Raw genomic sequence first — 21649 nt, forward strand, 5'->3', positions numbered from 1 at the left:
CCCCCGCCGGATTCCCACATACCCTGACCCCTTTCTCTTGATTTCGGAGCCATTTCCAGAGTCCCGCTCATATGACCTCATTCGAAGTGCACTGTGGACGAGCTGCCATCTGCAGCTGCTACCACAGCAGCCAAGGGCTTTAGCTCCCGACTACCTCCCTTCCTTTGGAACTTGGGGGCCCTCTACTCCCCACTTGCACACCACAGACCTTTGCTGAGGATTGTGGGGACCCTCACTCAGTTTGCAGCACGTTGTAGCCATCCCTGTCCTCCCTTGAAACTCAGCTTGTGAGCTCCTTTGGAGCAGCGTGGCCCACCTGGCTGCAACAGAAGACACAGCTGACAGTGAAACAACAGCTTAGATCTGAGAGCCGGAAAGCTCTGTCAAAAGGGACCTCCCTCTTCACACCGTAGAGGCTGTAGGAGCCGCCAGGCTTTCGGAACCAGTGCTGGGGCCAAAATGACTCCACAGCTGTTTTCCTTCCTGGGGAGGGTTCTGGCTCGAGCGGGAATGGCTCAAGTCTCCTAAGGTTCTGAAAGCCCACTGTGTGCAGATTCACGGTACACAGAGAGGAAAAGGTGGAGTCCTACCCTGGAGGTGGTCACAGCTCACGGATGAGCCAGGCAGGCAGGCAGGCAGGGCATGAGAACACCTGAGCTGCCTTCATGAGTGAATGGTGTGGGGGCAGAGGAAGAGAAGCCGGTCTGCTCCCTCGTGTGGTGCCCAGGGCAGGTTGTCCCCAGAGGAAACCCTTACGATGGTGAGGACTATCACTGCTGTTTCCCAAGGGGTTCCGTCGGTGCGTGTCTTCCCCGGAGCGGTCAGGCCGTCTCTCAAGTACACTGGCCATGGGCATTGCCTCTCCTTGGAACTTCCCATGTGTTTCTCTTTTTTATGGAACAGTGATTTTCTAGAGTGGTTCTGGGCCACAAGGATGTTGGGTCATTTTCTAGCCTTCTGTCATGAAGAACGCTTTCCTGGGCATGGGGGTGGTTTGTTGTTCCAGCTCCCTTTCTTGGCTTCTTTTGGGAGCTGGTGCAACAAGAGGAGCTCAGCCTCTGCCTTCTGGCTGAGATGTCACCCTTCAAACAGCAATGCCTGCCTGGAGATAATGATGGCAGTTGCCAAAAGGGCTTCGTTTGGCACATGGTATCTTGAAAGGACGTACACCGTCCTTTCAGCTATCAAAGGCTAGTTCAAATGACATAAAAATGAGAACTCTCCAATGGAGTCTTACAGTAGGTGGAGAGTCCGAAAAACACTCCTTCAGTCATTTCACTGAGAGTCATTGATTGGGGACACCAAGAATATAGGAAGGAATGCAGAAAGAAAAGATGAAATTGTGTTCAGGATCGGGGGGAGGGATGAACAGGGCGTGCTTGCCTTGAATCCAGGCTTTGTTGGGGGGTGGGGCATAAAGATCGAACGGGTCTGAAACTACAAAGTGGTGATGGTAACACAGTATCACCAGAGTTACACAACAGTGATCCCAGATTGCAACAATGATGAAAAAGTTTACTAATCCCAACTTAACCAACAAAAATACAGGAAACCATACAAAAAATAAAACATCACCAGAAAGGTGGAAAGAAACCAAATGCAAAGCAGTTCAGGGGAAAGGAACTCCATGTCCCCTGGGGGCAGACCGAGTTGCCGGCATCCACGGTGAGCAGACAGGGATGGAGGCTGCAGAGCCGACCGCTCCCCTGGACGTGGTGTTTCCGGCAAGGGCTCTGGGTCTCTGTCCAGAGCGGGGGCTCTTTCTCCCTGCAGGGCTGGGTGAGTGATCGTGGGCATCTGGGTGTTGCGCGGGAGCCAGGGCAGGCTCTCCCTGCCAAGGCGGTGACTCCTCCTCTGCCTCGGGTTCTCTTGCCAAAGCCCGAGCAGGTAGAGGTGCACGTGGAGGTGGAGGTTCTCGCTGAGGGGGTGGGACATCAGTGCCTGGGGCTGGGGGTCCTGCAGGCACGGAGATCCGATCTGCCCGGTGTGCTGGCCAGTACCCTGCTGGCCTGGTGTCTCTGCGAGGGCAAGTCTCGCTTCTCCATCTGCCCTCGGTGGATCCCTGGGTCCTGCACCTGGAGCCACCACCTCTTTAGGGACAGGTCTGGGAAGTGGAGCCTGGTTCCAGTTGGAGGCCAGTGCTAGAGTTGGGGGAGAAGCAAGGTTTGCCCACAGGCCAGCCTTGGCATGTGCGTACCCCGGGACAGAAACCTTCCAAGAGGTTCCCAAAGAATACCCAGCGTCAGATGTCTTTTGGGACTGAAGTGTGCAAGATGGGGGGCGGGGGGTGTGAGGCCAGCGCTTGCTGCAGGCCCAGCAGCAGCTTTCGGGGACTCGTCCCTGTGTAGCTCAGCACCCCTCCCCACACACTCCCGTGCACCAGCCCCAGCGTCCTCACCTCTGTGCTCTGGCGTGCTGGGCTCCAGGTCCTCCTGGTGCCTCAGAGGCCGGGGTTCTCTGGACTCTGGGTCGGAGCAGGGTGTGCTGAGCTCCATGGCAGCCTCAGACTGGGCCGCCGGCTGTATCCTGGGCGGTGTCTCAGCAGCAGGCCTTCCCCACCTCCGCGTCTCCCCCGGTGGGGCTGATGCCTCCGTGGGCACGCTGACCTGGAGCCTGCACTGGGCCTCACGGGCGGGCGGGTGGTGCTCCGACCCCTCCCTCTGGGAGCTGGATGGGGTGTCCCCGTCCTCGGCCTCATCACGTGGGAAGCTCTGCAACGACAGTGACCGTCAGCCAGCCATGCTGGGAGTTTTCCGAGCTGGGCCTGGCCAGTGGAGCCGCTGCTTCTGCCTGCTCGAACTTCTCTTCCCAGAAGGGTCAGAGACGTGTGTCTGCTCAGATCCCCACCCGGGAGGAAAGAGACCCATCTGAGGGTGTGAGGTCAGCCTGGCGGGCCGGCGCTGCCCACACTCTCCCCATCCCGCCCAGCCTGCTCTCCCCTGGGGTGTGGACACAACTTGTCCACAGGCTTCTGACCCCACATCCGCCTGGGCTTCCTTGAGGGGGACACAGCCCGAGAAACCCGCATCCCCACACACAGGCAAAGGACCCGGTGTTTCCGGGTGGCATGGGAGAGGTGGCCTGGCCCGGCCTGGGGCTCCCCGTGTTACCTTTCTGTTTCTCCGGGCAAAGGGCCAGAGGCCTCTCGGGGGTGTCCTGAGCCAACGTCGACAGGGTGCCCACGCACACTGCCTGTGAGCTCTCCTGAGGCCCCGGCCTCTGGGCAGGGTCAAACAGCAGAACATCTTGGCAGCAAGTGATCTGGCTGGGGGCTCCTCTCCGCTCTGGAGGCCTGGATACCCGGATTGCGGGTTCTGTTGGGTTCTGTTGCCGGCAGGTGACATCATCTCCTGGGGTTCGTGCTGAGGTCCCTTCCCCAAAACTTCCCAAGGGAATCTCTGGGTTTCTGACTGCTCGATCACCCCCCTTAGGCCATGTGCAGGCACAGTGACACCCACACGGCCCAGCCCACAGCCCTGGGGAGGCCTGGGTTCAGCCAGGGCCTGAGCTCCGAGGACCATGCTGCTCTCAGACCAGGCTCCTTCTTCTCATAAGTGGTGTGGCCCTTGACAACCATATGCCCCTCAGGGTTTCCCCAGTCTCTCCATCTGCAGAGTGGGGGTCATTCTCCCATCTGCTTCCTAGGCCTGTCGGCCTACGAGCAGCTCCATGCCTTTCCACCTGGGGCCGATATCACGTGGAGCTCGTGCGCTGAGACTTCAGAAAGAAAGATTCCATCCAGGGCTGACACAGCACAGAATGGGGCAGAACGAGGCCTGGATGTGCCGTGGTACCCAGGAAAAGGCACTCCCCCTCCTGACTGTTTTGAGACCCCGCATCCAAGTTGGAGGACCGAAAGGAAGACTCGAAGGTCTCCCTCTCTTATAGAAAAGAGTAGCCAACTTTCTGGTCCTCTGTTTCCATTGAGATTCTGTTGAAGTGTCCCAGCTCGGCTTCTGCGGGTGGCTGAGCTTCTACTGGCTCCCTGCGTTCTTGTCTTTTCCTCTCCAAACCTTCCGTCCTTTTCCCCCTTCTGGGGTGGAAGGGCGCTGTCATTGCTTCTACCTTCGAGACAGATTGAGGAAAAGTCTGGACCATCGACTCCTTTCCTCTCTTTGGTTCCGTGTCTCTCTCTGGCTGTGTCCCTCTCTTTTCCTTTCTCAATTCCGTCTGTGTCTTCCTCTTTCTCTCTCGTGTGTGGATGGATGGATGGATGCTAGGGATGCACATGTATATGATTAGATGAGGGTTATGTTTTAGGGATAGGTTAGAGGGAGAGAAAGGCTTTAGGTCAGAGTTGGTCATGGGGGAAGGGTCAAGGGTGGTGGTGGTGTTTCTTGGAATCTGAGTGCTGTGCATTCTTCGTCTCTTTCCATATGAACCCCTTCTCAGATACACCACTTGCAAGGAGTCTCTCGTGTTCCGTTTCCTATCTTTTGCATTTGTGAATGCTTAGCTTCTCTGTTGTGAAGAGGTTCCATTGGATGGAAACCCAGTGGTGTACTTCGTTTACCTCTTTCCCTTACTTGAAGAGACCCATTTCGACCTCCGCCCAGCAAATGGCAAGGAGACTCTGATGTTAAGGAGCCTTTGACCTACGCTTCTTTCTAGCTATCTCATGACATCAGTCTTTAGGGTGAGGTTTTTCCCCGATATTGAGGTGGTATGAGATCAAAACCAATAGCGTTCTTCAGATGTAGCTGTCTGGTTTTCCCATGGACATTGATTGAAGAGGCTTTCCTGTTCCCATTTGGATATTCTCCCCGTCTGTGTCAGAGATGAGTTGACCATGGATGCTGGGGTTTGTTTCTGGACCCTCAACTTTATTCCATCGATCTGGATCTGTGTGTGTTGTTGTATTCCCAATAGCATACTGTCCTGCTGCTGCTGCTGCTGCGGCTAAGTCACTTCAGTCGTGTCTGACTCTGCATGACCCCATGGCCTGCAGCCTACCAGGCTCCTCCGTCCAGGACATTTTCCAGGCAAGAGTACTGGAGTGGGTCGCCATTGCCTTCTCCGATACTCTCCTGAGGATCCTAGTTTGGTCGTCTAATTTCCTTTCACACAACCTTGGATGTCCGTATCGGGGCTTTTTCGTCGGATTGTATTGACAATGTAGGCTCCTTTCTGTTTCCGTACCCCCTTTGCAATTCTTTGTTCGGTGCGAAAATGCATTGGCATTTTGGGAGGAATAGCATGGAAGCTGTGGATTGCCATGTGGGGCTGTGACATGATTTTCCCAATAGGAATTCTTTCAAGCCCTGAGCACAGCTTCTCTTTCCAGTGATTGGTGTGGGCTTGATCTTCCTCCTTCCATCTCTCGCCGTTTTGTGAGAACAGGTCCATCCTTCCCTTCTGGGGTAGATGGACTCGTGGGTATCACTTCAGTGAATGGCATTGGCAGTGGGGGTGATAATTCCCTTCTCATTGGAAGACTTTGCTGTGAGTATTAGAAATGCAAGTGACTTCTCTTCCCCTTCCTCCCTGTCCATGTCTCAGAGCCACCGGGAAACAGAGGCCTCATCCACGGTCACACAGGCCTGAGGGGGTGCAACTAGACTGTTGTTTCTTCAGGCCCTCAGTGCTGGACATCATCCGGGATACTCTGTGTGTGTCTTCCTCCGTCTGGTGTCCCTTCAGACCTTTCCCTAGTTTTCACAGGCTTGTTGTGTTGGCGTTCTTTGTCTGTTTGGAGACACATCCTTGATAAGCTTTGTGTTTCCACTCATTCGTCTCGCGATGTATGACCTGTCTTTTGCTTTTGTCATGAGGTCTTTCCCACAGTAGATATCTTTGATTTTGCAAAGTCCACTGTATTCTCTGGGTTTTTTTTGTGGACTGCCTTTTAGTTTTGTGTGTGAAGACTCAAAGCACGTGTCCGGTTTCTGCTCATTGTTCTTCTAGATTTGTGACAAGTTTTCATGGAAAGTTTGTCTAGGGATAACTGGAAGTGAACTCGGTGTAAGGTGTCCAGTCTCCATCTCCATTCATGTCATCCCCTGCAGTTTCCAATTCCCTGTTCCTGAGTGGTTTTGGAGACCTTGTGGGAAGGTTGGTTGCATTGGAGTTTGCATTTCCACCTTGATTCGATTCACACTGTTCTGCCCTCAGGGACACTGTCAAGGGGGAGTGAGGAGCAGCCTGCACTTCCAGCAGTGACCACACGGTGGGGCGAGTGCTGCTCTCCCCTCTGGGAGCCCCAGGCCACAGGCATCCCAGTGAGGAGCCAGCTCTGTGCTCAGCTGAAAGGAGTTAGTTAGTCTCTCAGGAGCCTCTGAGCCCTTGCCTTTGGATCACCCAGGGTGGGCATTTACTGGGACAGAAAAATTGCCCTGAATTCCATGGACGGAAGAGCCTGGCTGTGTAGAGTTCGTGAGTTGCCGTGAATCAGACACAACTGAGGACACAAAAATTCAATAGATTAAAACACTTTTTGGGGGTGGGGGGGAGTGAAAGAGGGTGATGTGGGTTTTTTTGTCTTATATAACAGCCAAGGGAAATCTAGTTTAAACCTAAATTCACATAGATGGGAAAGGTATATCTCTCCGTCACCCTATTTTAAAAAAAAAAACCTACTAAACTTTTCTGAAAGTTTATTTAGTAGCTTCCTTGAGCAGTTTACTGTGGAGCATTTTTTTTTTTTTCTGTGACATTGGCCTCATTAAAAAGTACGGTTTGCCTTTACTGGATAATTTTGTTCATTGGTTTCTTAGGGAACCTTGGTAATCTTTGAGTTTCCTGGGGAGTATGGTCACGTGACCTGGCCCTGGCCAATCGGTGCGTTCCACCTCCCTGGCCACTGTGATTGGCTCCGGGCTGGGGCAGTGCCCAATCGGGGCCCAGGGCCGGGCCTCCCGTTGGAAGCCAGGGGAAGACGAGCTCTCGTCCTGCTGGGGTAGGGGAAGGGGTGGGGCCGGGGCAGGTCAGGCTCCAGCAGTGGGAGGGGCTTGAGGTCCGCCTGCGGCAGTTGGTGACGTTCCTGCTCCCCTCAGGGCAGAGCCGCCGGCCTGAGAATGAGGGCGCTGCTGAGCCCAGGGCCTGGGATGGCCCGTTGCTGCTGTGGTCCCAGAGCTCCACCCGAGACCTGAGGGAAGCCGTCTGCCCGTGAGTCCTCTCCCACTTGTCTGTCAGCTTGTTTGAAGCATGCTGGGTTTTCTGCCCAGCTGGCTAAGGGGAGTCCCTGGAAATGCAAGGGTGTGGGTTTTGGCAGACTTCAGGGAAGACATGCCAGATGAGCCTGGGAGACTCCAGGTTAATCTGGATTCAGGAGATATCTCTTCGGGCCAGCTAGTAATTGTAGGATAAGCCTAATGAGCCTTCAGAGGATGAAGAGAGTAACGTGCCAAGGTAGCAATCGATGTCCTCATTCGAGAGGATGAAGCTGGTGCTCAGAGAAGGGGGGAGCTTGGCCACAGCAAGGAGGTGTGCACCCAGACAGGACCCCCCAGATCCGGCCATTGGAGCTCAGGGAGGCCACTGGTGTGGCTTGTCCCTGTGGCAGGGGCCGAGGCAGGCAGCCCACCCTGATTCCTGCGGGGGCCTGACTTGGGAAGTGCCATCTGGTAGCTTTGAGACTCACCAAACCAAATTGCACTGGAGAGAGGAGGGACACCTTCCTTCATCCACCCCCCACCCCCGCCGGATTCCCACATACCCTGACCCCTTTCTCTTGATTTCGGAGCCATTTCCAGAGTCCCGCTCATATGACCTCATTCGAAGTGCACTGTGGACGAGCTGCCATCTGCAGCTGCTACCACAGCAGCCAAGGGCTTTAGCTCCCGACTACCTCCCTTCCTTTGGAACTTGGGGGCCCTCTACTCCCCACTTGCACACCACAGACCTTTGCTGAGGATTGTGGGGACCCTCACTCAGTTTGCAGCACGTTGTAGCCATCCCTGTCCTCCCTTGAAACTCAGCTTGTGAGCTCCTTTGGAGCAGCGTGGCCCACCTGGCTGCAACGGAAGAGACACAGCTGACAGTGAAACAACAGCTTAGATCTGAGAGCCGGAAAGCTCTGTCAAAAGGGACCTCCCTCTTCACACCGTAGAGGCTGTAGGAGCCGCCAGGCTTTCGGAACCAGTGCTGGGGCCAAAATGACTCCACAGCTGTTTTCCTTCCTGGGGAGGGTTCTGGCTCGAGCGGGAATGGCTCAAGTCTCCTAAGGTTCTGAAAGCCCACTGTGTGCAGATTCACGGTACACAGAGAGGAAAAGGTGGAGTCCTACCCTGGAGGTGGTCACAGCTCACGGATGAGCCAGGCAGGCAGGCAGGCAGGGCATGAGAACACCTGAGCTGCCTTCATGAGTGAATGGTGTGGGGGCAGAGGAAGAGAAGCCGGTCTGCTCCCTCGTGTGGTGCCCAGGGCAGGTTGTCCCCAGAGGAAACCCTTACGACGGTGAGGACTATCACTGCTGTTTCCCAAGGGGTTCCGTCGGTGCGTGTCTTCCCCGGAGCGGTCAGGCCGTCTCTCAAGTACACTGGCCATGGGCATTGCCTCTCCTTGGAACTTCCCATGTGTTTCTCTTTTTTATGGAACAGTGATTTTCTAGAGTGGTTCTGGGCCACAAGGATGTTGGGTCATTTTCTAGCCTTCTGTCATGAAGAACGCTTTCCTGGGCATGGGGGTGGTTTGTTGTTCCAGCTCCCTTTCTTGGCCTCTTTTGGGAGCTGGTGCAACAAGAGGAGCTCAGCCTCTGCCTTCTGGCTGAGATGTCACCCTTCAAACAGCAATGCCTGCCTGGAGATAATGATGGCAGTTGCCAAAAGGGCTTCGTTTGGCACATGGTATCTTGAAAGGACGTACACCGTCCTTTCAGCTATCAAAGGCTAGTTCAAATGACATAAAAATGAGAACTCTCCAATGGAGTCTTACAGTAGGTGGAGAGTCCGAAAAACACTCCTTCAGTCATTTCACTGAGAGTCATTGATTGGGGACACCAAGAATATAGGAAGGAATGCAGAAAGAAAAGATGAAATTGTGTTCAGGATCGGGGGGAGGGATGAACAGGGCGTGCTTGCCTTGAATCCAGGCTTTGTTGGGGGGTGGGGCATAAAGATCGAACGGGTCTGAAACTACAAAGTGGTGATGGTAACACAGTATCACCAGAGTTACACAACAGTGATCCCAGATTGCAACAATGATGAAAAAGTTTACTAATCCCAACTTAACCAACAAAAATACAGGAAACCATACAAAAAATAAAACATCACCAGAAAGGTGGAAAGAAACCAAATGCAAAGCAGTTCAGGGGAAAGGAACTCCATGTCCCCTGGGGGCAGACCGAGTTGCCGGCATCCACGGTGAGCAGACAGGGATGGAGGCTGCAGAGCCGACCGCTCCCCTGGACGTGGTGTTTCCGGCAAGGGCTCTGGGTCTCTGTCCAGAGCGGGGGCTCTTTCTCCCTGCAGGGCTGGGTGAGTGATCGTGGGCATCTGGGTGTTGCGCGGGAGCCAGGGCAGGCTCTCCCTGCCGAGGCGGTGACTCCTCCTCTGCCTCGGGTTCTCTTGCCAAAGCCCGAGCAGGTAGAGGTGCACGTGGAGGTGGAGGTTCTTGCTGAGGGGGTGGGACATCAGTGCCTGGGGCTGGGGGTCCTGCAGGCACGGAGATCCGATCTGCCCGGTGTGCTGGCCAGTACCCTGCTGGCCTGGTGTCTCTGCGAGGGCAAGTCTCGCTTCTCCATCTGCCCTCGGTGGATCCCTGGGTCCTGCACCTGGAGCCACCACCTCTTTAGGGACAGGTCTGGGAAGTGGAGCCTGGTTCCAGTTGGAGGCCAGTGCTAGAGTTGGGGGAGAAGCAAGGTTTGCCCACAGGCCAGCCTTGGCATGTGCGTACCCCGGGACAGAAACCTTCCAAGAGGTTCCCAAAGAATACCCAGCGTCAGATGTCTTTTGGGACTGAAGTGTGCAAGATGGGGGGCGGGGGGTGTGAGGCCAGCGCTTGCTGCAGGCCCAGCAGCAGCTTTCGGGGACTCGTCCCTGTGTAGCTCAGCACCCCTCCCCACACACTCCCGTGCACCAGCCCCAGCGTCCTCACCTCTGTGCTCTGGCGTGCTGGGCTCCAGGTCCTCCTGGTGCCTCAGAGGCCGGGGTTCTCTGGACTCTGGGTCGGAGCCGGGTGTGCTGAGCTCCATGGCAGCCTCAGACTGGGCCGCCGGCTGTATCCTGGGCGGTGTCTCAGCAGCAGGCCTTCCCCACCTCCGCGTCTCCCCCGGTGGGGCTGATGCCTCCGTGGGCACGCTGACCTGGAGCCTGCACTGGGCCTCACGGGCGGGCGGGTGGTGCTCCGACCCCTCCCTCTGGGAGCTGGATGGGGTGTCCCCGTCCTCGGCCTCATCACGTGGGAAGCTCTGCAACGACAGTGACCGTCAGCCAGCCATGCTGGGAGTTTTCCGAGCTGGGCCTGGCCAGTGGAGCCGCTGCTTCTGCCTGCTCGAACTTCTCTTCCCAGAAGGGTCAGAGACGTGTGTCTGCTCAGATCCCCACCCGGGAGGAAAGAGACCCATCTGAGGGTGTGAGGTCAGCCTGGCGGGCCGGCGCTGCCCACACTCTCCCCATCCCGCCCAGCCTGCTCTCCCCTGGGGTGTGGACACAACTTGTCCACAGGCTTCTGACCCCACATCCGCCTGGGCTTCCTTGAGGGGGACACAGCCCGAGAAACCCGCATCCCCACACACAGGCAAAGGACCCGGTGTTTCCGGGTGGCATGGGAGAGGTGGCCTGGCCCGGCCTGGGGCTCCCCGTGTTACCTTTCTGTTTCTCCGGGCAAAGGGCCAGAGGCCTCTCGGGGGTGTCCTGAGCCAACGTCGACAGGGTGCCCACGCACACTGCCTGTGAGCTCTCCTGAGGCCCCGGCCTCTGGGCAGGGTCAAACAGCAGAACATCTTGGCAGCAAGTGATCTGGCTGGGGGCTCCTCTCCGCTCTGGAGGCCTGGATACCCGGATTGCGGGTTCTGTTGGGTTCTGTTGCCGGCAGGTGACATCATCTCCTGGGGTTCGTGCTGAGGTCCCTTCCCCAAAACTTCCCAAGGGAATCTCTGGGTTTCTGACTGCTCGATCACCCCCCTTAGGCCATGTGCAGGCACAGTGACACCCACACGGCCCAGCCCACAGCCCTGGGGAGGCCTGGGTTCAGCCAGGGCCTGAGCTCCGAGGACCATGCTGCTCTCAGACCAGGCTCCTTCTTCTCATAAGTGGTGTGGCCCTTGACAACCATATGCCCCTCAGGGTTTCCCCAGTCTCTCCATCTGCAGAGTGGGGGTCATTCTCCCATCTGCTTCCTAGGCCTGTCGGCCTACGAGCAGCTCCATGCCTTTCCACCTGGGGCCGATATCACGTGGAGCTCGTGCGCTGAGACTTCAGAAAGAAAGATTCCATCCAGGGCTGACACAGCACAGAATGGGGCAGAACGAGGCCTGGATGTGCCGTGGTACCCAGGAAAAGGCACTCCCCCTCCTGACTGTTTTGAGACCCCGCATCCAAGTTGGAGGACCGAAAGGAAGACTCGAAGGTCTCCCTCTCTTATAGAAAAGAGTAGCCAACTTTCTGGTCCTCTGTTTCCATTGAGATTCTGTTGAAGTGTCCCAGCTCGGCTTCTGCGGGTGGCTGAGCTTCTACTGGCTCCCTGCGTTCTTGTCTTTTCCTCTCCAAACCTTCCGTCCTTTTCCCCCTTCTGGGGTGGAAGGGCGCTGTCATTGCTTCTACCTTCGAGACAGATTGAGGAAAAGTCTGGACCATCGACTCCTTTCCTCTCTTTGGTTCCGTGTCTCTCTCTGGCTGTGTCCCTCTCTTTTCCTTTCTCAATTCCGTCTGTGTCTTCCTCTTTCTCTCTCGTGTGTGGATGGATGGATGGATGCTAGGGATGCACATGTATATGATTAGATGAGGGTTATGTTTTAGGGATAGGTTAGAGGGAGAGAAAGGCTTTAGGTCAGAGTTGGTCATGGGGGAAGGGTCAAGGGTGGTGGTGGTGTTTCTTGGAATCTGAGTGCTGTGCATTCTTCCTCTTTCCATATGAACCCCTTCTCAGATACACCACTTGCAAGGAGTCTCTCGTGTTCCGTTTCCTATCTTTTGCATTTGTGAATGCTTAGCTTCTCTGTTGTGAAGAGGTTCCATTGGATGGAAACCCCGTGGTGTACTTCGTTTACCTCTTTCCCTTACTTGAAGAGACCCATTTCGACCTCCGCCCAGCAAATGGCAAGGAGACTCTGATGTTAAGGAGCCTTTGACCTACGCTTCTTTCTAGCTATCTCATGACATCAGTCTTTAGGGTGAGGTTTTTCCCCGATATTGAGGTGGTATGAGATCAAAACCAATAGCGTTCTTCAGATGTAGCTGTCTGGTTTTCCCATGGACATTGATTGAAGAGGCTTTCCTGTTCCCATTTGGATATTCTCCCCGTCTGTGTCAGAGATGAGTTGACCATGGATGCTGGGGTTTGTTTCTGGACCCTCAACTTTATTCCATCGATCTGGATCTGTGTGTGTTGTTGTATTCCCAATAGCATACTGTCCTGCTGCTGCTGCTGCTGCGGCTAAGTCACTTCAGTCGTGTCTGACTCTGCATGACCCCATGGCCTGCAGCCTACCAGGCTCCTCCGTCCAGGACATTTTCCAGGCAAGAGTACTGGAGTGGGTCGCCATTGCCTTCTCCGATACTCTCCTGAGGATCCTAGTTTGGTCGTCTAATTTCCTTTCACACAACCTTGGATGTCCGTATCGGGGCTTTTTCGTCGGATTGTATTGACAATGTAGGCTCCTTTCTGTTTCCGTACCCCCTTTGCAATTCTTTGTTCGGTGCGAAAATGCATTGGCATTTTGGGAGGAATAGCATGGAAGCTGTGGATTGCCATGTGGGGCTGTGACATGATTTTCCCAATAGGAATTCTTTCAAGCCCTGAGCACAGCTTCTCTTTCCAGTGATTGGTGTGGGCTTGATCTTCCTCCTTCCATCTCTCGCCGTTTTGTGAGAACAGGTCCATCCTTCCCTTCTGGGGTAGATGGACTCGTGGGTATCACTTCAGTGAATGGCATTGGCAGTGGGGGTGATAATTCCCTTCTCATTGGAAGACTTTGCTGTGAGTATTAGAAATGCAAGTGACTTCTCTTCCCCTTCCTCCCTGTCCATGTCTCAGAGCCACCGGGAAACAGAGGCCTCATCCACGGTCACACAGGCCTGAGGGGGTGCAACTAGACTGTTGTTTCTTCAGGCCCTCAGTGCTGGACATCATCCGGGATACTCTGTGTGTGTCTTCCTCCGTCTGGTGTCCCTTCAGACCTTTCCCTAGTTTTCACAGGCTTGTTGTGTTGGCGTTCTTTGTCTGTTTGGAGACACATCCTTGATAAGCTTTGTGTTTCCACTCATTCGTCTCGCGATGTATGACCTGTCTTTTGCTTTTGTCATGAGGTCTTTCCCACAGTAGATATCTTTGATTTTGCAAAGTCCACTGTATTCTCTGGGTTTTTTTTGTGGACTGCCTTTTAGTTTTGTGTGTGAAGACTCAAAGCACGTGTCCGGTTTCTGCTCATTGTTCTTCTAGATTTGTGACAAGTTTTCATGGAAAGTTTGTCTAGGGATAACTGGAAGTGAACTCGGTGTAAGGTGTCCAGTCTCCATCTCCATTCATGTCATCCCCTGCAGTTTCCAATTCCCTGTTCCTGAGTGGTTTTGGAGACCTTGTGGGAAGGTTGGTTGCATTGGACTTTGCATTTCCACCTTGATTCGATTCACACTGTTCTGCCCTCAGGGACACTGTCAAGGGGGAGTGAGGAGCAGCCTGCACTTCCAGCAGTGACCACACGGTGGGGCGAGTGCTGCTCTCCCCTCTGGGAGCCCCAGGCCACAGGCATCCCAGTGAGGAGCCAGCTCTGTGCTCAGCTGAAAGGAGTTAGTTAGTCTCTCAGGAGCCTCTGAGCCCTTGCCTTTGGATCACCCAGGGTGGGCATTTACTGGGACAGAAAAATTGCCCTGAATTCCATGGACGGAAGAGCCTGGCTGTGTAGAGTTCGTGAGTTGCCGTGAATCAGACACAACTGAGGACACAAAAATTCAATAGATTAAAACACTTTTTGGGGGTGGGGGGGAGTGAAAGAGGGTGATGTGGGTTTTTTTGTCTTATATAATAGCCAAGGGAAATCTAGTTTAAACCTAAATTCACATAGATGGGAAAGGTATATCTCTCCGTCACCCTATTTTAAAAAAAAAAACCTACTAAACTTTTCTGAAAGTTTATTTAGTAGCTTCCTTGAGCAGTTTACTGGGGAGCATTTTTTTTTTTTTTTTCTGTGACATTGGCCTCATTAAAAAGTACGGTTTGCCTTTACTGGATAATTTTGTTCATTGGTTTCTTAGGGAACCTTGGTAATATTTGAGTTTCCTGGGGAGTATGGTCACATGACCTGGCCCTGGCCAATCGGTGCGTTCCACCTCCCTGGCCACTGTGATTGGCTCCGGGCTGGGGCAGTGCCCAATCGGGGCCCAGGGCCGGGCCTCCCGTTGGAAGCCAGGGGAAGACGAGCTCTCGTCCTGCTGGGGTAGGGGAAGGGGTGGGGCCGGGGCAGGTCAGGCTCCAGCAGTGGGAGGGGCTTGAGGTCCGCCTGCGGCAGTTGGTGACGTTCCTGCTCCCCTCAGGGCAGAGCCGCCGGCCTGAGAATGAGGGCGCTGCTGAGCCCAGGGCCTGGGATGGCCCGTTGCTGCTGTGGTCCCAGAGCTCCACCCGAGACCTGAGGGAAGCCGTCTGCCCGTGAGTCCTCTCCCACTTGTCTGTCAGCTTGTTTGAAGCATGCTGGGTTTTCTGCCCAGCTGGCTAAGGGGAGTCCCTGGAAATGCAAGGGTGTGGGTTTTGGCAGACTTCAGGGAAGACATGCCAGATGAGCCTGGGAGACTCCAGGTTAATCTGGATTCAGGAGATATCTCTTCGGGCCAGCTAGTAATTGTAGGATAAGCCTAATGAGCCTTCAGAGGATGAAGAGAGTAACGTGCCAAGGTAGCAATCGATGTCCTCATTCGAGAGGATGAAGCTGGTGCTCAGAGAAGGGGGGAGCTTGGCCACAGCAAGGAGGTGTGCACCCAGACAGGACCCCCCAGATCCGGCCATTGGAGCTCAGGGAGGCCACTGGTGTGGCTTGTCCCTGTGGCAGGGGCCGAGGCAGGCAGCCCACCCTGATTCCTGCGGGGGCCTGACTTGGGAAGTGCCATCTGGTAGCTTTGAGACTCACCAAACCAAATTGCACTGGAGAGAGGAGGGACACCTTCCTTCATCCACCCCCCACCCCCGCCGGATTCCCACATACCCTGACCCCTTTCTCTTGATTTCGGAGCCATTTCCAGAGTCCCGCTCATATGACCTCATTCGAAGTGCACTGTGGACGAGCTGCCATCTGCAGCTGCTACCACAGCAGCCAAGGGCTTTAGCTCCCGACTACCTCCCTTCCTTTGGAACTTGGGGGCCCTCTACTCCCCACTTGCACACCACAGACCTTTGCTGAGGATTGTGGGGACCCTCACTCAGTTTGCAGCACGTTGTAGCCATCCCTGTCCTCCCTTGAAACTCAGCTTGTGAGCTCCTTTGGAGCAGCGTGGCCCACCTGGCTGCAACGGAAGAGACACAGCTGACAGTGAAACAACAGCTTAGATCTGAGAGCCGGAAAGCTCTGTCAAAAGGGACCTCCCTCTTCACACCGTAGAGGCTGTAGGAGCCGCCAGGCTTTCGGAACCAGTGCTGGGGCCAAAATGACTCCACAGCTGTTTTCCTTCCTGGGGAGGGTTCTGGCTCGAGCGGGAATGGCTCAAGTCTCCTAAGGTTCTGAAAGCCCACTGTGTGCAGATTCACGGTACACAGAGAGGAAAAGGTGGAGTCCTACCCTGGAGGTGGTCACAGCTCACGGATGAGCCAGGCAGGCAGGCAGGCAGGGCATGAGAACACCTGAGCTGCCTTCATGAGTGAATGGTGTGGGGGCAGAGGAAGAGAAGCCGGTCTGCTCCCTCGTGTGGTGCCCAGGGCAGGTTGTCCCCAGAGGAAACCCTTACGACGGTGAGGACTATCACTGCTGTTTCCCAAGGGGTTCCGTCGGTGCGTGTCTTCCCCGGAGCGGTCAGGCCGTCTCTCAAGTACACTGGCCATGGGCATTGCCTCTCCTTGGAACTTCCCATGTGTTTCTCTTTTTTATGGAACAGTGATTTTCTAGAGTGGTTCTGGGCCACAAGGATGTTGGGTCATTTTCTAGCCTTCTGTCATGAAGAACGCTTTCCTGGGCATGGGGGTGGTTTGTTGTTCCAGCTCCCTTTCTTGGCTTCTTTTGGGAGCTGGTGCAACAAGAGGAGCTCAGCCTCTGCCTTCTGGCTGAGATGTCACCCTTCAAACAGCAATGCCTGCCTGGAGATAATGATGGCAGTTGCCAAAAGGGCTTCGTTTGGCACATGGTATCTTGAAAGGACGTACACCGTCCTTTCAGCTATCAAAGGCTAGTTCAAATGACATAAAAATGAGAACTCTCCAATGGAGTCTTACAATAGGTGGAGAGTCCGAAAAACACTCCTTCAGTCATTTCACTGAGAGTCATTGTTTGGGGACACCAAGAATATAGGAAGGAATGCAGAAAGAAAAGATGAAATTGTGTTCAGGATCGGGGGGAGGGATGAACAGGGCGTGCTTGCCTTGAATCCAGGCTTTGTTGGGGGGTGGGGCATAAAGATCGAACGGGTCTGAAACTACAAAGTGGTGATGGTAACACAGTATCACCAGAGTTACACAACAGTGATCCCAGATTGCAACAATGATGAAAAAGTTTACTAATCCCAACTTAACCAACAAAAATACAGGAAACCATACAAAAAATAAAACATCACCAGAAAGGTGGAAAGAAACCAAATGCAAAGCAGTTCAGGGGAAAGGAACTCCATGTCCCCTGGGGGCAGACCGAGTTGCCGGCATCCACGGTGAGCAGACAGGGATGGAGGCTGCAGAGCCGACCGCTCCCCTGGACGTGGTGTTTCCGGCAAGGGCTCTGGGTCTCTGTCCAGAGCGGGGGCTCTTTCTCCCTGCAGGGCTGGGTGAGTGATCGTGGGCATCTGGGTGTTGCGCGGGAGCCAGGGCAGGCTCTCCCTGCCGAGGCGGTGACTCCTCCTCTGCCTCGGGTTCTCTTGCCAAAGCCCGAGCAGGTAGAGGTGCACGTGGAGGTGGAGGTTCTCGCTGAGGGGGTGGGACATCATCTCACCCAGGGGGTGCCTGGGGCTGGGGGTCCTGCAGGCACGGAGATCCGATCTGCCCGGTGTGCTGGCCAGTACCCAGCTGGCCTGGTGTCTCTGCGAGGGCAAGTCTCGGTTCTCCATCTGCCCTCGGTGGATCCCTGGGTCCTGCACCTGGAGCCACCACCTCTTTAGGGACAGGTCTGGGAAGTGGAGCCTGGTTCCAGTTGGAGGCCAGTGCTAGAGTTGGGGGAGAAGCAAAGTTTGCCCACAGGCCAGCCTTGGCATGTGCGTACCCCGGGACAGAAACCTTCCAAGAGGTTCCCAAAGAATACCCAGCGTCAGATGTCTTTTGGGACTGAAGTGTGCAAGATGGGGGGCGGGGGGTGTGAGGCCAGCGCTTGCTGCAGGCCCAGCAGCAGCTTTCGGGGACTCGTCCCTGTGTAGCTCAGCACCCCTCCCCACACACTCCCGTGCACCAGCCCCAGCGTCCTCACCTCTGTGCTCTGGCGTGCTGGGCTCCAGGTCCTCCTGGTGCCTCAGAGGCCGGGGTTCTCTGGACTCTGGGTCGGAGCCGGGTGTGCTGAGCTCCATGGCAGCCTCAGACTGGGCCGCCGGCTGTATCCTGGGCGGTGTCTCGGCAGCAGGCCTTCCCCACCTCCGCGTCTCCCCCGGTGGGGCTGATGCCTCCGTGGGCACGCTGACCTGGAGCCTGCACTGGGCCTCACGGGCGGGCGGGTGGTGCTCCGACCCCTCCCTCTGGGAGCTGGATGGGGTGTCCCCGTCCTCGGCCTCATCCCGTGGGAAGCTCTGCAACGACAGTGACCGTCAGCCAGCCATGCTGGGAGTTTTCCGAGCTGGGCCTGGCCAGTGGAGCCGCTGCTTCTGCCTGCTCGAACTTCTCTTCCCAGAAGGGTCAGAGACGTGTGTCTGCTCAGATCCCCACCCGGGAGGAAAGAGACCCATCTGAGGGTGTGAGGTCAGCCTGGCGGGCCGGCGCTGCCCACACTCTCCCCATCCCGCCCAGCCTGCTCTCCCCTGGGGTGTGGACACAACTTGTCCACAGGCTTCTGACCCCACATCCGCCTGGGCTTCCTTGAGGGGGACACAGCCCGAGAAACCCGCATCCCCACACACAGGCAAAGGACCCGGTGTTTCCGGGTGGCATGGGAGAGGTGGCCTGGCCCGGCCTGGGGCTCCCCGTGTTACCTTTCTGTTTCTCCGGGCAAAGGGCCAGAGGCCTCTCGGGGGTGTCCTGAGCCAACGTCGACAGGGTGCCCACGCACACTGCCTGTGAGCTCTCCTGAGGCCCCGGCCTCTGGGCAGGGGCAAACAGCAGAACATCTTGGCAGCAAGTGATCTGGCTGGGGGCTCCTCTCCGCTCTGGAGGCCTGGATACCCGGATTGCGGGTTCTGTTGGGTTCTGTTGCCGGCAGGTGACATCATCTCCTGGGGTTCGTGCTGAGGTCCCTTCCCCAAAACTTCCCAAGGGAATCTCTGGGTTTCTGACTGCTCGATCACCCCCCTTAGGCCATGTGCAGGCACAGTGACACCCACACGGCCCAGCCCACAGCCCTGGGGAGGCCTGGGTTCAGCCAGGGCCTGAGCTCCGAGGACCATGCTGCTCTCAGACCAGGCTCCTTCTTCTCATAAGTGGTGTGGCCCTTGACAACCATATGCCCCTCAGGGTTTCCCCAGTCTCTCCATCTGCAGAGTGGGGGTCATTCTCCCATCTGCTTCCTAAGCCTGTCGGCCTACGAGCAGCTCCATGCCTTTCCACCTGGGGCCGATATCACGTGGAGCTCGTGCGCTGAGACTTCAGAAAGAAAGATTCCATCCAGGGCTGGCACAGCACAGAATGGGGCAGAACGAGGCCTGGATGCGCCGTGGTACCCAGGAAAAGGCACTCCCCCTCCTGACTGTTTTGAGACCCCGCATCCAAGTTGGAGGACCGAAAGGAAGACTCGAAGGTCTCCCTCTCTTATAGAAAAGATTAGCCAACTTTCTGGTCCTCTGTTTCCATTGAGATTCTGTTGAAGTGTCCCAGCTCGGCTTCTGCGGGTGGCTGAGCTTCTACTGGCTCCCTGCGTTCTTGTCTTTTCCTCTCCAAACCTTCCGTCCTTTTCCCCCTTCTGGGGTGGAAGGGCGCTGTCATTGCTTCTACCTTCGAGACAGATTGAGGAAAAGTCTGGACCATCGACTCCTTTCCTCTCTTTGGTTCCGTGTCTCTCTCTGGCTGTGTCCCTCTCTTTTCCTTTCTCAATTCCGTCTGTGTCTTCCTCTTTCTCTCTCGTGTGTGGATGGATGGATGGATGCTAGGGATGCACATGTATATGATTAGATGAGGGTTATGTTTTAGGGATAGGTTAGAGGGAGAGAAAGGCTTTAGGTCAGAGTTGGTCATGGGGGAAGGGTCAAGGGTGGTGGTGGTGTTTCTTGGAATCTGAGTGCTGTGCATTCTTCCTCTTTCCATATGAACCCCTTCTCAGATACACCACTTGCAAGGAGTCTCTCGTGTTCCGTTTCCTATCTTTTGCATTTGTGAATGCTTAGCTTCTCTGTTGTGAAGAGGTTCCATTGGATGGAAACCCCGTGGTGTACTTCGTTTACCTCTTTCCCTTACTTGAAGAGACCCATTTCGACCTCCGCCCAGCAAATGGCAAGGAGACTCTGATGTTAAGGAGCCTTTGACCTACGCTTCTTTCTAGCTATCTCATGACATCAGTCTTTAGGGTGAGGTTTTTCCCCGATATTGAGGTGGTATGAGATCAAAACCAATAGCGTTCTTCAGATGTAGCTGTCTGGTTTTCCCATGGACATTGATTGAAGAGGCTTTCCTGTTCCCATTTGGATATTCTCCCCGTCTGTGTCAGAGATGAGTTGACCATGGATGCTGGGGTTTGTTTCTGGACCCTCAACTTTATTCCATCGATCTGGATCTGTGTGTGTTGTTGTATTCCCAATAGCATACTGTCCTGCTGCTGCTGCTGCTGCGGCTAAGTCACTTCAGTCGTGTCTGACTCTGCATGACCCCATGGCCTGCAGCCTACCAGGCTCCTCCGTCCAGGACATTTTCCAGGCAAGAGTACTGGAGTGGGTCGCCATTGCCTTCTCCGATACTCTCCTGAGGATCCTAGTTTGGTCGTCTAATTTCCTTTCACACAACCTTGGATGTCCGTATCGGGGCTTTTTCGTCGGATTGTATTGACAATGTAGGCTCCTTTCTGTTTCCGTACCCCCTTTGCAATTCTTTGTTCGGTGCGAAAATGCATTGGCATTTTGGGAGGAATAGCATGGAAGCTGTGGATTGCCATGTGGGGCTGTGACATGATTTTCCCAATAGGAATTCTTTCAAGCCCTGAGCACAGCTTCTCTTTCCAGTGATTGGTGTGGGCTTGATCTTCCTCCTTCCATCTCTCGCCGTTTTGTGAGAACAGGTCCATCCTTCCCTTCTGGGGTAGATGGACTCGTGGGTATCACTTCAGTGAATGGCATTGGCAGTGGGGGTGATAATTCCCTTCTCATTGGAAGACTTTGCTGTGAGTATTAGAAATGCAAGTGACTTCTCTTCCCCTTCCTCCCTGTCCATGTCTCAGAGCCACCGGGAAACAGAGGCCTCATCCACGGTCACACAGGCCTGAGGGGGTGCAACTAGACTGTTGTTTCTTCAGGCCCTCAGTGCTGGACATCATCCGGGATACTCTGTGTGTGTCTTCCTCCGTCTGGTGTCCCTTCAGACCTTTCCCTAGTTTTCACAGGCTTGTTGTGTTGGCGTTCTTTGTCTGTTTGGAGACACATCCTTGATAAGCTTTGTGTTTCCACTCATTCGTCTCGCGATGTATGACCTGTCTTTTGCTTTTGTCATGAGGTCTTTCCCACAGTAGATATCTTTGATTTTGCAAAGTCCACTGTATTCTCTGGGTTTTTTTTGTGGACTGCCTTTTAGTTTTGTGTGTGAAGACTCAAAGCACGTGTCCGGTTTCTGCTCATTGTTCTTCTAGATTTGTGACAAGTTTTCATGGAAAGTTTGTCTAGGGATAACTGGAAGTGAACTCGGTGTAAGGTGTCCAGTCTCCATCTCCATTCATGTCATCCCCTGCAGTTTCCAATTCCCTGTTCCTGAGTGGTTTTGGAGACCTTGTGGGAAGGTTGGTTGCATTGGAGTTTGCATTTCCACCTTGATTCGATTCACACTGTTCTGCCCTCAGGGACACTGTCAAGGGGGAGTGAGGAGCAGCCTGCACTTCCAGCAGTGACCACACGGTGGGGCGAGTGCTGCTCTCCCCTCTGGGAGCCCCAGGCCACAGGCATCCCAGTGAGGAGCCAGCTCTGTGCTCAGCTGAAAGGAGTTAGTTAGTCTCTCAGGAGCCTCTGAGCCCTTGCCTTTGGATCACCCAGGGTGGGCATTTACTGGGACAGAAAAATTGCCCTGAATTCCATGGACGGAAGAGCCTGGCTGTGTAGAG

General features: G+C 54.9%; 1 long non-coding RNA gene across 1 annotated transcript in view; it reads left to right on the forward strand.

Moving 5' to 3' along the window:
- LOC145527776 (uncharacterized) overlaps positions 1 to 21649 on the forward strand; it is a 681763-nt gene that overhangs the window by 321282 nt on the left and 338832 nt on the right. Inside the window, exons 43-44 of the long non-coding RNA XR_014069857.1 lie at positions 6993 to 7104; positions 14628 to 14739. This is a non-coding gene — a long non-coding RNA (uncharacterized LOC145527776). The remainder of the gene's footprint in view (positions 1 to 6992; positions 7105 to 14627; positions 14740 to 21649) is intronic.

This window comes from Giraffa tippelskirchi, chromosome 11 (assembly GCF_054371585.1).
Source record: "Giraffa tippelskirchi isolate mGirTip1 chromosome 11, T2T-mGirTip1v1.2.pri, whole genome shotgun sequence".
In the NCBI taxonomy this organism is placed as follows: Eukaryota; Metazoa; Chordata; class Mammalia; order Artiodactyla; family Giraffidae; genus Giraffa; species Giraffa tippelskirchi.